The sequence below is a fragment of the Grampus griseus genome, assembly GCF_964374135.1.
Source record: "Grampus griseus genome assembly, chromosome: 2".
Lineage (NCBI taxonomy): Eukaryota > Metazoa > Chordata > Mammalia > Artiodactyla > Delphinidae > Grampus > Grampus griseus.
The window spans coordinates 95,164,572-95,182,356 of record NC_139018.1 but is presented as its reverse complement, the minus strand read 5'-3'; positions in this window follow the sequence as shown (position 1 = coordinate 95,182,356).

The following is a 17,785-nucleotide window of genomic DNA, read 5'->3' as shown; positions in this document are numbered from 1 at the left end:
TTTGGGAGTGCAGAAGTTTTCTTTACCTCAAATGTGGTGGTGGCTACAGAAGTGTACATTTGTCAAAACACATCACACTGTGTATTTAAAAATAGTGAATTTTGTGAAATGAAAATTATACATAAATAAACCTGACTTAAGGAAATAATAAAACAAACCTATAAAAACAATTGAGTGAAAATAAATGTCAGAAAAATCAACTTACAGTTTTTCCAATTCAAGGGTCATCATGAGCATGCCTTCAACTGTTGTAAGTGACACTTGTGTTGTTCCCATGTCTCTGAAGGAGAAGCCCAAACATGCATGATATAAAACCCAAAGACAAAAATTCTAAACTTCAAAAGATACTTAACATGTGATTACTTCAATTCTAGCTTCTGACTTGCCACAGATGATAATTCTAAAGAACTCTTATTGAAGAAATTTAAATTTGCATCATCAAATGAATGACCATGGTGCTGAACAGCAAAATCATTTTTTATTATCCAAACTTCTTATTTTCAACTGCATCTACCTCTTTGATCACTCATTTAAAAAAATAATGTACCCCTTATTCCTTTTTGCTTTCTGGGATAAATAATACTCCTACATGCATCTACATCTTCATAACTATATGTGTTCTTCAACACTGTTCTCATTCCCTGCTGGCTGTCTTACCCATATATATTCTTTCTTAATTCTTTTGTGTGCCAATAACTCTTATTTTCAATAACCCAGTTAAAATCTAAATTATGACTTTTTAGGCAAAATACTCAATCTCTGACGAAAGTAAAAAAGAGCAGAAATTACATCTTGAGCCATGAAACTGTTGCAATACTTACAAATATTTTAATGCTGACAATTTAAAAAGATAAGAATCTTCAACTGTCATCAAAGGATTACCATTGAGAATTCTGAAAAATGGAATGGAATTAAAATTATGTGCATTTTCAATTACTTCCATGAAAGCTTATATTCATTTTTTTTGGTATGGAACTTGAAGGTTAAAAAAAAATCATTTTCTGTTTTTACCTATAAATCACCATTAGAATTTGTAAAACACCCTTTCATTGGGAACTAGGCAGGTCTCTAGATGATAAAGTGGAGAAGAGAAACAAACAAAAAAATAGAAAAAAAAGTAGCTAGCAAAGGAAAAATATGCCAAAGAACTTTTCAGGTTCAAAACCCAAGAAGTGACTATGCTGGTAGGAAGCCCTTGCTCTGTAAAAAAGTACTATTCCTAGTGTCCTCCATAATTCAAGGTGTTTCATCTCTACAAATTTTTAAAAATTTCATGATTTAAACTACCCAGTTACAGACAAAAATAGGGCTAATTCCTTGGTTCTGGAGCCAAAGAAGAAGAGATAAATCCAAGAGGAACTGGTGAAAGCCATACTCCCGTCACATACTCCCACGTGTATACGTGTATCACAGCCTTTGTTACTGTGTATGTAATCACCTGTTTACTTGTCAGTCTCTTAGACTGTCAGCAACATGACAGCAGGGATCACACTTTATTGTCATTATTATTCCTCTGCCTGACACAGTGCCTAATATTTACTACGTATTTACTAAATGTTTCCCGAATAAATAACATTTTGTTTATATATCAATAAAATAAACAAATTAATTTTGGGGAGCAAAATTTTATTCCAAAATGCTGGGATGGATTTCCTTCTTAGTACTTTCTTTCTTTTTTTTCTTAATTCTTTAAAACAAATAAGGGGAAAAAAAACCCCAAAAGAAACAGGAAGAAAGAAAAGAATATCTAACTTTAGGTTAACTCTACTCAAGAATTACTAGCGTATTTTTCCAGAATATTAGAAAGATAACTATCAAAACTAATATCTTTTGGGTTGCCAGGCATCTGTGATCAGCATTTAACAGTTAATCCTCATAGTAACCTTATGTGATAGATATATTACCCCATTGTACAAATGAGGAAACTGAGGCACAGAGAAGTTTCATAACTTGTCCTATGTCATCAAGCTAGTAAGAAGCAGAGATGGAATCTGAACTCAGTTCTGACTCTAAAGCCTGTGTTTAACCTGAATGAAAAAACAAGTGGGCGTGTTTTAAACATCTGTTACTTGAACCTTAATTTTCAGAGCACTAAATATAGAAATACCTTTTCAAACTTCATCTACCCATCTGGGAAAGCCTCTATGAGAATTATATTTTCTCATTTTATTTTTTTATTTATTTCTCTTTTTATTTTTCCCTTAATCGTCTCCCATGACAAATATTTAATTAGCCTATGGTCATTGAGACGTCAGAGATTTTAAAAAACATTGCAGGAAAATCAGTAAAAATGATGGAGGAAGGACATCTGAAAATTCATCCCTCCATAGAAGCAACAATACCAATAACAACAACAACAACAAAACTGGCAAAAATGGTCAGAATCAACTTCTTCTGAACTCTGGAAATTTAACCAACAGGTTGCTGCACATTGAGGAGCAATTTATTCAAGGAAAACAAATTAATTTCTGTAAGAACAATGAGATCTGTGTTGCTTGAACTTGTCCTTGACCTTTGATCTCCATGCCAGTGGTAGCCTTGAAAAACAGCCCACATCCCTGGTACCAGAAGGAGAAGCATGGACTGGGATGGCCTTCAAAGCCTCATTCCCAAAGAACTATCATTGTTTTACATGTCTTGTGGTCCCTGGAAGACCTCACTTGAAAGGCTTCCCTGTGACCTGAGAGCTGTCTAGTGAGAAAAGCCGCTTCTCAGGTGGCATTACTGGAAAACATTTTCAAGCAAATATTTTAACATGGCGGTTGCATGAGGCAATGGATATCAGTTTGGGGCAAAAAACAGCCTAACGAAAAAGCTTAAAAAGAAAAGCTGAGAAATGAGATGTCCACAGAGACTTTTAAATGTTCCAATGTATTCCTGGGAAACTGGTAGACCACAAGATATATTTCTGGGAATGTAGGAAAATAACTGTTAGCATTAATAAATGAATTCAGGAAGGTTGTAGGATATAAGATCAATATTATTTCTACACACCAGCAATGAGTAATCCAAAAATGAAATTAAGAAAACAATTCCATGTGTAACAGCATCAAAACAAATAAAATACTTAGGGAAAAATTTAACCAAGTAAGTGCAAGATTCACACTGAAAAGTACAAAACTGTTGAAAGAAATTGAAAAGGATCTAAATAAATATAAAGACATGCTGGATTCATGGACTGGAAGATAATCTTATTAAAATGTCACTACTTCCCAAATCGACCTATGGTTCCACTGCAATTCCTATCAAAATCCCAGCTGATTTCTTTCCAGAAATTGCCAAGCTAATTCTAAAATTCATATGGGAATTCAAGGAAACAGAATAACCAAAACAATGTTGGTAAAGAACAAAGTGGGAGGACTCACACATCCTGGTTTCAAAACTCAGTTCAAAGCTACTGCAATCACAATGTGGTACTGTAATAAGAACAGACATGTAAATTAATGGAACAGAATAAACCCTCATGTATATGGTCTACTGATTTTCAACAAGCATGCCAAAACAATTCCATGTGGAAAGAACAGTCTTTTCAAATGATCCTGGGACAACTGTACATCCACACACAAAATAATGAAGCTGGACTCCTGCACTTCACACCATATATGAAAATTAACTCCAAATGGATCAAATATCCAAACGTAAGAGCTAAAGCTATAAAACTCTTAGAAGAAAACACAGGAGTAAATCTTTATCACCTTGCTTTAGACAACAGTTTCTTAGATATACCAGAAGCACAAAGAACCAAAGGAAAAATACATGAATGGGATTTTATAAAATTTATAAAGTTTGTGCTCCAAAGGACACTATCAAGCAAGTGGAAAAACATATAGAATGGGAGAAAATACTACAGGTGGGAAGAATAAGATGCAGTTGGGAGAAGAAAAGCATAGTAGTTGCTAGGTGTGACAATCTCAAAATTTTTAACTATTACAAATAAAACAGCCATCCTGAATCACCCCAAAGGGCAGACCCAAGTTTTTTTGTTTTTAGTGTTTATGCCTTTCTAAATCTGAGAAGCTGCCAGGATTCTAGTACATAGCAAAAAGTGATGACAGCACCCTGAAGTGTGTTAGCTTTTGTATGTACATAGCTATCTAAAGGAAACCAATGATAGTTGACTGGGGGAGCATTAGGGTTGCTCTGTGATGACAGCTCAATTTGCCTTCATAGTGTGGCCACACCTCCCTCATTGATATTCTCAACAATGAGGTAAATAATTTAATAGGGATAAGGCTTTGATTTTCCTCTTATTCTCTCTTAGTCCTTATGTTCTTGGTACAATATTGATGTACCACAGACAAGGCAGCATGTGAATGTTCTCTGTCTCATTAAGTTATATAGCCTTTGTACATTGTAGAGCCCTTCAGTTTCTAAAATCTAGGAGCTTGTATTGTTAGAACCAAAGAAGTGACTAAAAGAATTTTAAAAATAAGCCATCAGTCTGGACCTGCATAGGTGAATGAAGGAGAAACATTTTAAAGTCAGAAAAAAAAGTATACTTAATATTTAGGGTTATCAACCACTGCTGCTTTTCCATAATATATTTCACTCCTGATTTTATCTGAAAGAGATATGATTACTACCAACATTCAAAAAGTGGTACTTTATTAATTAATAAGCTCTTGGCTCATTTTTGAAGTAGATTGCGGATTTAAAATAGACTACCACACTGCTAACTACTTCACCTGATGTTTCTCAATAACATAGAGGTTTCATTCAAGAAACCTGCTGACTTATACTTACCTGAAACCCGGTGATGACTCAAGGTTTTGTGGGGCCTGAAGCTCATCTACGTTGAGAAATCCTATCTAATAAAAACATGCAAAGTTATGAATACAAAAATCGCTAGGACCCTTCTCAAGACCTTTGAAGGGACCTCTGCAAGTGAGGAGCCCTGAACCCTAAGCTTCATTTAATTCATGATAAATGCACCTAAGCTGGGTCCCTTTTCCAAACTTATTTAATGCAGGCAAATTATAAACACCCCAGTAATATGTCATTATAGGTAGTAAAATGACTTAACTCAAGGGTGCTGTCTTCCCTTGGTGGCTTGGTTTGGAAAGAGATGCAATAAAGCTTATGTCTCACCATGGCAAATGTTTCCTGAATCAAATTAGCTTTGTCTATTAGAAAGACTTAGCCCAAAACAAAGACTTACTATACTGTGACAATCTTTTGAAAGTAACTGTGAACGAGTTTTAGGAGTACAGTACTAATTTATTTCCAACACCAGATAGTTCTGATTCTTTCCCTAACTTTTTCTGTCATTTAAGAGGAACACAAATTCAAAAGGAACGAGTTGGTGCCTCTTCCATTACAAATCTTTTCCAAACTAACACCCATTTTCTACTTCATCATCCACCTCCCTCACCTTGTTACCCTGCTGCATAGATGCTTGAATAGCTCTCACATATGTTTTCCCATCAACATCCATCTTTTTCCTTTCAGTATGAAAGTTTCTTGGGGAGAAAGTCCCTGCCCTATGCGTCTTTGTATCCCCAGCACTTAGTACAGTGCTGACACACAGTGGGCATGGCACTCAGTGAATGTTTTTGAATGAATTCATTAGTTTTAAACTGCGATTTATTTATTTATTTATTTCCACAATGTATTGACCTGTGTTGCCTACATAACTATAGTGAAACTCTGATTCTTATAAGGAACTCTTGCTGTTACTGGATGTTTAGGAAAGGTGGTGAGTTTAAGACGTTGTACTGACGCTAGTAAAACCTCCTGGTGAAGAGACCTCATGAGCCTGCTCTCCGGTGTGCAGGCAAAAGAACAACTGACACTTGGTGCTCTCTCCCCAAGGTAGACATCAGCAAACTAACAAGGGAAAGGAAGGAGGCCGCTAAAAATAGGCATCTGCAGGAATTGCTAATCCAGTTCCAGACACAGCCTCAACACCTTCATTAACGCAAAATGTGTGAACTGCGTGAAACTGGATTTCTGACCCACAAGACAGGTAAGAGAGTCTTTTCCAAAGCCAGGTATAGAAGAGCTCTTTTCACCTTGAGTCTGAAATCACCTTCGGGCCATTGAACGTACCCACTATCATTTCCTTGTGTCAAGAGAAATCACAGAATTTTTGAGCTGAAGGGGTGTGAAACCCACATTTCTTATTGAAGAGTAGTCAGCAAAGAAAGTATATTGCATTAGGCTACAGCAATGTATTTTCTATATATTTTTCACACTACCGTAAATGAGATTCTTGTAAACAGAGCCGTCCCAAACTGTGGGGTGGCTGTGTCTTTTTGATTTTAATTTCCCTAACCTATAGGACCATAAGTTATTTATGACGTCTTTAGTTGCACCACAGTTATTAGGCTTGTGCAGAGATCCAATCCGCGCCACCAGTGTAGGCCTTTTTCCCAGAGTCCCCAGGGCGCAAGCCATCCTTCCCCTTGCAAAGGCAACAATTATCTCCTGCCGGGCCCTCTTCCCAACCCCGCCCTGCCCCCTCTGGCTTCAAACAATGAGGCGGGATTTGGGCTGCAGACCCGAGTGGCCCCAAACTCCAGCACCCCAGGGGTGGACTGGGGAGGGAAGGATGCAGAGCTTCCCGAGGAAACCAAAGGACCTGGCATTCTGGGAAATTCAAAAGTGCTAGTCCAGTTCTGGCAATCTGAACTCTTCCTCCACAAAGCTGAAGTCTGAAAGACATTCTTCCTGCCTTTGGCCACACGGCTGACAAGAAAAGTAGCTGACCTGCAAAATGAGCACCAGTTAGGGTGGCGGGAGGGGAACACACCTTACAATTATTCGAAACTGTTGCCATTTCCTCCAAACTCTCAGTATTCACGTCTCAATATTCATACACCACTCTGTTATTAGGGGTCACCACTGAATCAGTGATGACTCCAGAACTTCTGTAGGAGGGTTTTCGGGCAGGTGAGCAATTCATTCTGGGAAAGAGAGTCTAAAACCAAGTGAATGGCCCTTTACATTGGCATGGGAAGACTTCCCACATCCCAACTTGTCTCAACAGAGCCATTAATCTAGAAAAAACTACAGTGTCACTTTTCAGAGGTCTACCCTGTGTGCACATATGGAGAAGACACTTAGAATGTTAAAGTCAGCATGACAAGTAATTTTCTTGAAATACTGTAACTAGCACAAAGTTTAATTTCTTCACAGTCCTTTTCATAATCTATTTAATTTTACTCCTTTTTAATCATCTGCTACACCTTTAACACCTAAATTCCAAGAGAGAAGGAGCTTCACCTTATTTCCAGTGCCTAGCACATGATGGTTTCTAAATGGAACTGATTCCAAGATTGGCCTCATTTAGGAGTGGATCTGTTGTTATAATTAGGTTTCCAGAATCTTTTGTATCAATACGGAACCCTTTCCTCTCACATTTCATAGGAAGCTAGACTTCTTAAAGCCCAAACATGGATACGTTTCAAGTTCCCTTGACTGATTTAAAATAATTAGTTTGTACAGGAAAAAACTTTCAAAATTTTTACATTTTTCAGAACACAACCACCTTTTCTTTCTCTACTTTTTTCCCTTCAAAACAAACTTTGCAACATTGGGGGGAGTTAAATAATCACAAATCTAGCCAAAAATTAAGCTCTCAATGACATGAAACACATTTTTTGCTCCTTTTAAATAAAAATGCTATATGCAGTACATTAATGTTTTCTTTCAGAAATTACGTTGACAACTTCATCCCTAATTCGAGGCATCCATATAACTGTTTTACAGAAAGGTTCTTTGGCAAAATATTTAACACAAGATACATATGAGATGCTGAGATCTGGGTAATATACCTTACTTGAAAGGCATGAATAGTTTTTAAACAGTGTAGCATAATCACACTTAAGACCATAGTTACTTTGTTCCCAAGTCCCTGCAATTCTATTTGAGGGGAGTTCTAAAACGCCTGTGTCTTCTCCTGTGTCCATAACCATAGACGTACACTGGTGGCCCTCAATCCTGCTCTCCAAACTTCAAATAAGGGGCCAGAGACAAGGTCCGGGACTTGGAGAAGTCCTAGAAATGCCCTGCCTCAAAAGCAGTTTCAGAGTTTCACCTTTTCCTAAGGAAGACAGAACTGAGTAGATATGCTGAAGTCTTCCAAATCCTGCTGGTTGTTTTGAATTATGGCTACACTGGCTGTGTACCTCTTGAGTTTTTAACTGCACACACTTGAATTAAATCCTGTAGTTCCTCTTCGGTTCTAGCATCTGTGACATCTTCACAGGGTCTATATGCCACAGCTGTTTTACCACTTTCTGTAATAAAGTTAACAAGGATCAATTCAGAAGTGTTCTTGTTCTAAAACTTCCTGTATACAATGGTAGCACCGAATAATTAGACATTCTTTTGACTTCTAAAAGCAGAAAATAAGAGCATTTTCCTAGAAGTTCCCTCATCTGACACGTCAGTTTTTATTATAATTATTTGTGAAGACATATATAAGAAGTATCAACTTTGGTTCAAAAACTTTATGATCTTAGAAATAAGAACTAAGGAATAAGGACATAGAAATTAAAAGCTGTGGAAACAAAAATGTTCAATCACAATACAATTAAATAGGAAGGCATCAGGTGGGGGTCAAAGTGAGTTCAAACCTGGGAGAGATACTACTGGACTATAATAGATACTTCCTATTAGAAGCAAGGCAAGTGCCTACTCCTTGGGACCAAAATTCTACCAGATACAATGAACATAGCTTTAGAGACAGAGACAGAGAGAGAGAGCATTTGAACACTCTACTGGCAGAAACTGGCCCATGTACCCTTTGGACAATACAGCTTGCCTCAAGGCAAGCTAGAGCCACCAGGCTTTTTGGTCTAAGGGGTTTCGTGTACATATAAGGAGTACATTGGCATATTAGGCACAAACAACCCAGGCATTTAGTTTGGTTCCTAAAGGTTGTTACCCAGAGTTGACAGCGGATGAAGATTCTGCCTGATGACCAGGGAAGTCAAACTTCACTGGAAGGACTGCCCAGGCTGGAAGGCCAAGTCCAATCCAGGGTCAACTCCTACAAGCCAATAAGGTCGCTGACAACTTAGCTAGGATTTCTCAGTCTCTCAGCCTGCAGGGCTGTGAAGCAGGGGAGCAATTCTGTTCCGGGAATCTACTAATCATAAAGTTTCCTTTGGGCACAGCCTGTGACATTCTCACCGCTGTATAACTGGATAGGGAACATAATCAATGCTATTCAATAGCATGACCAGTTTCAAGGCTCACAAAAACTTAGCCGATTATTATATAAGAATCATATTCACCCAATATATCAGAAATAAACACTTCAACAAGAAAACAACAGTAATAATACTAGTCAATATATTTTGTCTGCTTACTATGTTTCAGGCATAGTTCTAAGCCTTTTACATTCATCATGTCATTTACTCTTACAATATCCCCCATTTGGTGGTAAGCTGAATTACTAACCCTATATGCAGATAAAGAAATTGCAGCTTAGAGATATTAAATGCCTTCAAATGTCTCTGGCTAGAAAAACCTAAAATTGCAACAACAACAGCAACAAAACCTAAGAGACAATGTTAGGACTCAAACACAGGTGTCCAAGGCTTATAATCACTACACTATTCTGTATGAGAAGCAAGCAATTGAGGAAGAACTGTATCAAACACTTTCTGTATGAACTGAGGCAAGTCATTCTACATCTAAACACTGGGGACAATAATATTTGCTGTCGTTCTTCTCAGAAATTCCACAAAGAACAAATTTAAGACTGTTGCTGGGAAAGCATCTGGTGAATGAAAGAATATGTAATGTTTTAGATAACCATTATTTTCATCCAATTAACTTTTCAAATAAGTTTATTGGCTCACTGAAACTGAAGCACTTCAACGACAATCAAAAAGGTCTTACCTAAAACCACAATCAGCAATTTCTGGAATGCATCTGTCATAGCTTTTTGAAGAGCGACTGAAACATAAAAATTAGGAAAGGAAACTTCCTACAGGAAAAACCTCATTGGATAAGGCCAATATTCAACAAAGGCAGTAAATCAACCATGTACACAGCTAATAGGAAGGATGAAAGAAAACAGTAATAAAATCATCTATATTCACATTAAGAAGTTAAGGGACACATGAAAGAAGTAGATGTAAAATACAAGGTCAAATTCAGTAACTGAGGGGGAGCAGAGTAACAATGCAGTGTTGTTAGTGTCCATGTGAAATTCAGAGCTCAGCAACTTAAATAATCAGACACACACACACACACACACACACACACACACCACTGAAAGAAATCCAAACATAATATTAAAGATAGTCCTCACATCACAGATGAAGGGAATAAAAGGGGAAGAAAGGAACACTGAAGACATTAAAGAGGGATTCTAAAAATACCCAGAGAGAAATGAAAATGAACACACAATGATCCAAAATCTATGGGACACAGCCAACGCAGTTCACAGGGGAAAGTTATAGTGATACAAGCTTATTCTTAGGAAAGAAGAAAAATATCAAATAAACAACCTAACATTACACCTGAAGGAATTAGAAAAAGAAGAAAAAACAAAACTCAAAGCTGTCAGAAACAAAAATTAAGAAAACAATACCATATGCAATTACACCAAAAAGACTAAGATACCTAGGAACAAACACCCCTAAGCAGGTAAAAGACATGTACTCAGAAATCTATCAGCCATTGGTGAAAGAAGTTGAAGGCAACAGAAAAAGATGGGAAAATATAGCAGGTGCATGGACTGGAAGAATCAATACTGTTAAAATAACCGTACTACCAAAGACAATCTACAGATCTAATGCAATCCCTATCAGAATACCAAAGCATTTTCACAGAACTTGAAAAAGTAATTTTAAAATTTGTATAGAAACACAAAGACCCCAAATAGCCAAACGATCTTGAGAAAGAAAAGAGCTGGAGGCATCACACACCTTGACTTCAGATTATACTGCAAAGCGACAGTAATCAAAGAGAATTGGACCAGAGCAAAAACAGACACAAAGATCACTGGAATAGAAGAGATCCCAGAAAGAAGCCCACACACATATATTTAATTGATTTATGACAAAGCAGGCAATATGGAGAAAAAACTGTCTCTTCAATAAGTGGTACTGGGAGGACTTCCGGGAAGATGGCGGAAGAGTAAGACGCGGAGATCACGTTCCTCCCCACAGATACACCAGAAATACATCTACGCGTGGAACAACTCCTACAGAGCATCTACTGAACGCTGGCAGAAGACCTCAGACCTCCCAAAAGGCAAGAAACCCCCCACGTACCTGGGTAGGGCAAAAGAAAAAACTAAACAGAGACAAAAGGATAGGGACGGGTCCTGCACCAGCGGGAGAGAGCTGTTAAGGAGGAAAAGTGTCCACACACTAGGAAGCCCCTTCGCGGGTGGAGACTTCGGGAGGCGGAGTGGGGGAGCTTGGGAGCCGCGGAGGAGAGCACAGCAACAGGGGTGCGGAGGGCAAAGCGGACAGATTCCAGCGCAGAGGATCAGGGCCGACCGGAACTCGCCAGCCGAGAGGCTTGTCTGCTCGCCCGCCGGGGCGGGCGGGACTGGGAGCTGAGGCTCCGGCTTTTGTCGGAGCGCCGGGAGAGGACTGAGGTTGGCAGCGTGAACACAGCCTGCAGGGCGTTAGTGCACCGCGGCTAGCCGGGAGGGAGTCTGGGGAAAAGTCTGGACCTGCCGAAGAGGCAAGAGACTTTTACGTCCCTCTTTGTTTCCTGGTGCACGAGGAGAGGGGATTAAGAGCGCCGCTTAAAGGAGCTCCAGAGACGGGCGCAAGCCGCGGCTAAAAGTGCGGAGCCCAGAGACAGACATGAGACGCTAGGGCCGCTGCTGCCGCCACCGGGAGGCCTGTGTGCGAACACAGGTCACTAGCCACACGCCCTTCCGGGGAGCCTGTGCAGCCCGCCACTGCCAGGGTCCCGGGATCCAGGGACAACTCCCCCGGGAGAACGCACAGGCGCGCCTCAGGCTGCAACGTCTCGCCGGCCTCTGCCGCCGCAGACCCGCCCCACACTCCGTGCCCCTCCCTACCCCCGGGCCTGAGTGAGCCAGAGCCTCTGAATCAGCGGCTCCTTTAACCCCGTCCTGTCTGAGCAAAGAACAGACGCCCTCCGGCGACCTACACGCACAGGCGGGGCTAAATCCAAAGCTGAGCCCCTGGGAACTGTGAGAACAAAGAAGAGAAAGGGAAATCTCTCCCAGCAGCCTCAGAAGCAGCGGATTAAAGCTCCACAATCAACTTGATATACCCTGCATCTGTGGAATACCTGAATAGACAACGAATCATCCCAAATTAAGGAGCCCTGTGGATGAAAGGCTCTTGGTGCTGCAGCCAGGAGTCAGTGCTGTGCCTCTGAGGTGGGAGAGCCAACTTCAGGACACTGATCCACAAGAGACCTCCCAGCTGCACATAATATCAAACAGCAAAAATTTCCGAGAGATCTCCATCTCAACGCCAGCACCCAGCTTCACTCAACGACCAGCAAGCTACAGTGCTGGACATCCTATGCCAAACAACTAGCAAGACAGGAACACAACCCCACCCATTAGCAGAGAGGCTGCCCAAAATCATAATAAGTCTACAGACACCCCAAAACACAACACCAGACGTGGACCTGCCCACCAGAAAGACAAGATCTAGCCTCATCCACCAGAACACAGGCACTAGTACCCTCCACCAGGAAGCCTACACAACCCACTGAACCAACCTTAGCCACTGGGGACAGACACAAAAAACAACAGGATCTACGAACCTTCAGCCTGCAAAAAAGGAGACCCCAAACACAGTAAGATAAGCAAAATGAAAAGACAGAAAAACACACCGCAGATGAAGGAGCAAGATAAAAACCCATCAGACCTAACAAATGAAGAGGAAATAGGCAGTCTACCTGAAAAAGAATTCAGAATAATGATAGTAAGGTTGATCCGAAATCTTGGAGATAGAATGGACAATAGAATGGACAAAATGCAAGAATCAGTTAACAAGGACCTAGAAGAACTAAAGATGAAACAAGCAACGATGAACAACACAATAAATGAAATTAAAAGTACTCTAGATGGGATCAATAGCAGAATAACTGAGGCAGAAGAACGGATAAGTGACCTGGAAGATAAAATAGTGGAAATAACTACTGCAGAGCAGAATAAAGAAAAAAGAATGAAAAGAACTGAGGACAGTCTCAGAGACCTCTGGGACAACATTAAACGTACCAACATTCGAATTATAGGGGTTCCAGAAGAAGAAGAGAAAAAGAAAGGGACTGAGAAAATATTTGAAGAGATTATAGTTGAAAACTTCCCTAATATGGGAAAGGAAATAGTTAATCAAGTCCAGGAAGCACAGAGAGTCCCATACAGGATAAATCCAAGGAGAAATACGCCAAGACACATATTAATCAAACTGTCAAAAATTAAATACAAAGAAAGCATATTAAAAGCAGCAAAGGAAAAACAACAAATAACACACAAGGGAATCCCCATAAGGTTAACAGCTGATCTTTCAGCAGAAACTCTGCAAGCCAGAAGGGAGTGGCAGGACATATTGAAAGTGTTGAAGGAGAAAAACCTGCAACCAAGATTACTCTACCCAGCAAGGATCTCATTCAGATTTGATGGAGAAATTAAAACCTTTAGAGACAAGCAAAAGCTGAGAGAGTTCAGCACCACCAAACCAGCTCTACAACAACTGCTAAAGGAACTTCTCTAGGCAAGAAACACAAAAGAAGGAAAAAACCTACAATAACAAACCCAAAACAATTAAGAAAATGGGAATGGGAACATACATATCGATAATTACCTTAAATGTAAATGGACTAAATGCTCCCACCAAAAGACACAGATTGGCTGAATGGATACAAAAACAAGACCCATATATTTGCTGTCTACAAGAGACCCACTTCAGACCTAGAGACACATACAGACTGAAAGTAAGGGGATGGAAAAAGGTATTTCATGCAAATGGAAACCAAAAGAAAGCTGGAGTAGCAATTCTCATATCAGACAAAATAGATTTTAAAACAAAGACTATTAGAAGAGACAAAGAAGGACACTACATAATGATCAAGGGATCGATCCAAGAGGAAGATATAACAATTGTAAATATTTATGCACCCAACATAGGTGCACCTCAATACATGAGGCAAATACTGACAACCATAAAAGGGGAAATCGACAGTAACACATTCATAGTAGGGGACTTTAACACCCCACTTTCACCAATGGACAGATCATCCAAAATGAAAATAAATAAGGAAACACAAGCTTTAAATGATACATTAAATGAGATGGAGTTAATTGATATTTATAGGACATTCCATCCAAAAACAACAGAATACACATTTTTCTCAAGTGCTCATGGAACATTCTCCAGGATAGATCATATCTTGGGTCACAAATCAAGCCTTGGTAAATTTAAGAAAATTGAAATTGTATCATGTATCTTTTCTGACCACAACGCTATGAGACTCGATATCAATCACAGGAGAAGATCTGTAAAAAAAATACAACCACATGGAGGCTAAACAATACACTACTTAATAACGAAGTGATCACTGAAGAAATCAAAGGGGAAATCAAAAAATACCTAGAAACAAATGACAATGGAGACACGACGACTCAAAATCTATGGGATGCAGCAAAACCAGTTCTAAGAGGGAAGTTTATAGCAATACAATCTTACCTTAAGAAACAGGAAACATCTCGAATAAACAACCTAACCTTGCACCTAAAGCAATTAGAGAAAGAAGAACAAAAAAACCCCAAAGTTAGCAGGAGGAAAGAAATCATAAAAATCAGATCAGAAATAAATGAAAAAGAAATGAAGGAAACGATAGCAAAGATCAATAAAACTAAAAGTTGGTTCTTTGAAAGGATAAACAAAATTGATAAACCATTAGCCAGACTCATCAAGAAAAAAAGGGAGAAGACTCAAATCAATAGAATTAGAAATGAAAAAGGAGAAGTAACGACTGACACTGCAGAAATACAAAAGATCATGAGAGATTACTACAAGCAACTCTATGCCAATAAAATGGACAACCTGGAAGAAATGGACAAATTCTTAGAAAGGCACAACCTGCCAAGACTGAATCAGGAAGAAATAGAAAATATGAACAGACCAATCACAAGCACTGAAATTGAAACTGTGATTAAAAATCTTCCAACAAGCAAAAGCCCAGGACCAGATGGCTTCACAGGCGAATTCTATCAAACATTTAGAGAAGAGCTATCACCTATCCTTCTCAGACTCTTCCAAAATATAGCAGAGGGAGGAACACTCCCCAACTCATTCTACGAGGCCACCATCACCCTGATACCAAAACCAGACAAGGATGTCACAAAGAAAGAAAACTACAGTCCAATATCACTGATGAACATAGATGCAAAGATCCTCAACAAAATACTAGCAAACAGAATCCAACAGCACATTAAACGGATCATACACCATGATCAAGTGGGGTTTATTCCAGGAATGCAAGGATTCTTCAATATACGCAAATCAATCAACGTGATACACCATATTAACAAATTGAAGGAGAAAAACCATATGATCATCTCAATAGATGCAGAGAAAGATTTGACAAAATTCAACACCCATTTATGATAAAAACCCTGCAGAAAGTAGGCATAGAGGGAACTTTCCTCAACATAATAAAGGCCATATATGACAAACCCACAGCCAACATCGTCCTCAATGGTGAAAAACTGAAAGCATTTCCACTAAGATCAGGAACAAGACAAGGTTGCCCACTCTCACCACTCTTATTCAACATAGTTTTGGAAGTTTTAGCCACAGCAATCAGAGAAGAAAAGGAAATAAAAGGAATCCAAATCGGAAAAGAAGAAGTAAAGCTGTCACTGTTTGCAGATGACATGATACTATACATACAGAATCCTAAAGATGCTACCAGAAAACTACTAGAGCTAATCAATGAATTTGGTAAAGTAGCAGGATACAAAATTAATGCACAGAAATCTCTGGCATTCCTATACACTAAGGATGAAAAATCTGAAAGTGAAATCAAGAAAACACTCCCATTTACCATTGCAACAAAAAGAATAAAATACCTAGGAATAAACCTACCTAAGGAGACAAAAGACCTGTATGCAGAAAATTATAAGACACTGATGAAAGAAATTAAAAATGATACAAATAGATGGAGAGATATACCATGTTCTTGGATTGGAAGAATCAACATTGTGAAAATGACTCTACTACCCAAAGCAATCTACAGATTCAATGCAATCCCTATGAAACTACCACTGGCATTTTTCACAGAACTAGAACAAAAAAATCTCACAATTTGTATGGAAACACAAAAGACCCCGAATAGCCAAAGCAATCTTGAGAACGAAAAATGGAGCTGGAGGAATCAGGCTTCCTGACTTCAGACTATACTACAAAGCTACAGTAATCAAGACAGTATGGTACTGGCACAAAAACAGAAATATAGATCAATGGAACAGGATAGAAAGCCCAGAGATAAACCCACGCACATATGGTCACCTTATCTTTGACAAAGGAGGCAGAAATGTACAGTGGAGAAAGGACAGCCTATTCAATAAGTGGTGCTGGGAAAACTGGACAGCTACATGTAAAAGTATGAGATTAGATCACTCCCTAACACCATACACAAAAATAAGCTCAAAATGGATTAAAGACCTAAATGTAAGGCCAGAAACTATCAAACTCTTAGAGGAAAACATAGGCAGAACACTCTATGACATAAATCACAGCAAGATCCTTTTTGACCCACCTCCTAGAGAAATAGAAATAAAAACAAAAGTAAACAAATGGGACCTAATGAAACTTAAAAGCTTTTGCGCAGCAAAGGAAACCATAAAGAAGACCAAAAGACAACCCTCAGAATGGGAGAAAATATTTGCAAATGAAGCAACTGACAAAGGATTAATCTCCAAAATTTACAAGCAGCTCATGCAGCTTAATAACAACAAACAACCCAATCCAAAAATGGGCAGAAGACCTAAATAGACATGTTTCCAAAGAAGATATACAGAGTGCCAACAAACACATGAAAGAATGCTCAACATCACTAATCATTAGAGAAATGCAAATCAAAACTACAATGAGATATCATCTCACACCAGTCAGAATGGCCATCATCAAAAAATCTAGAAACAATAAATGCTGGAGAGGGTGTGGAGAAAAGGGAACCCTCTTACACTGTTGGTGGGAATGTAAATTGATACAGCCACTGTGGAGAACAGTATGGAGGTTCCTTAAAAAGCTACAAATAGAACTACCATATGACCCAGCAATCCCACTACTGGGCATATACCCTGAGAAAACCATAATTCAAAAAGAGTCATGTACCAAAATGTTCATTGCAGCTCTATTTACAATAGCCCAGAGATGGAAACAACCTAAGTGTCCATCATCGGATGAATGGATAAAGAAGATGTGGCACATATATACAATGGAATATTACTCAGCCATAAAAAGAGACGAAATTGAGCTATTTGTAATGAGGTGGATAGACCTAGAGTCTGTCATACAGAGTGAAGTAAGTCAGAAAGAGAGAGACAAATACCGTATGCTAACACATATATATGGAATTTAAGAAAAAAAAAATGTCATGAAAAACCTAGGGGTGAAACAGGAATAAAGACACAGACTTACTAGAGAATGGACTTGAGGCTATGGGGAGGGGGAAGGGTAAACGGTGACAAAGCAATAAAGAGGCATGGACATGTATACACTACCAAACGTAAGGTAGATAGCTAGTGGGAAGCAGCCGCATAGCACAGGGAGATCAGCTCGGTGCTTTGTGACCGCCTGGAGGGGTGGGATAGGGA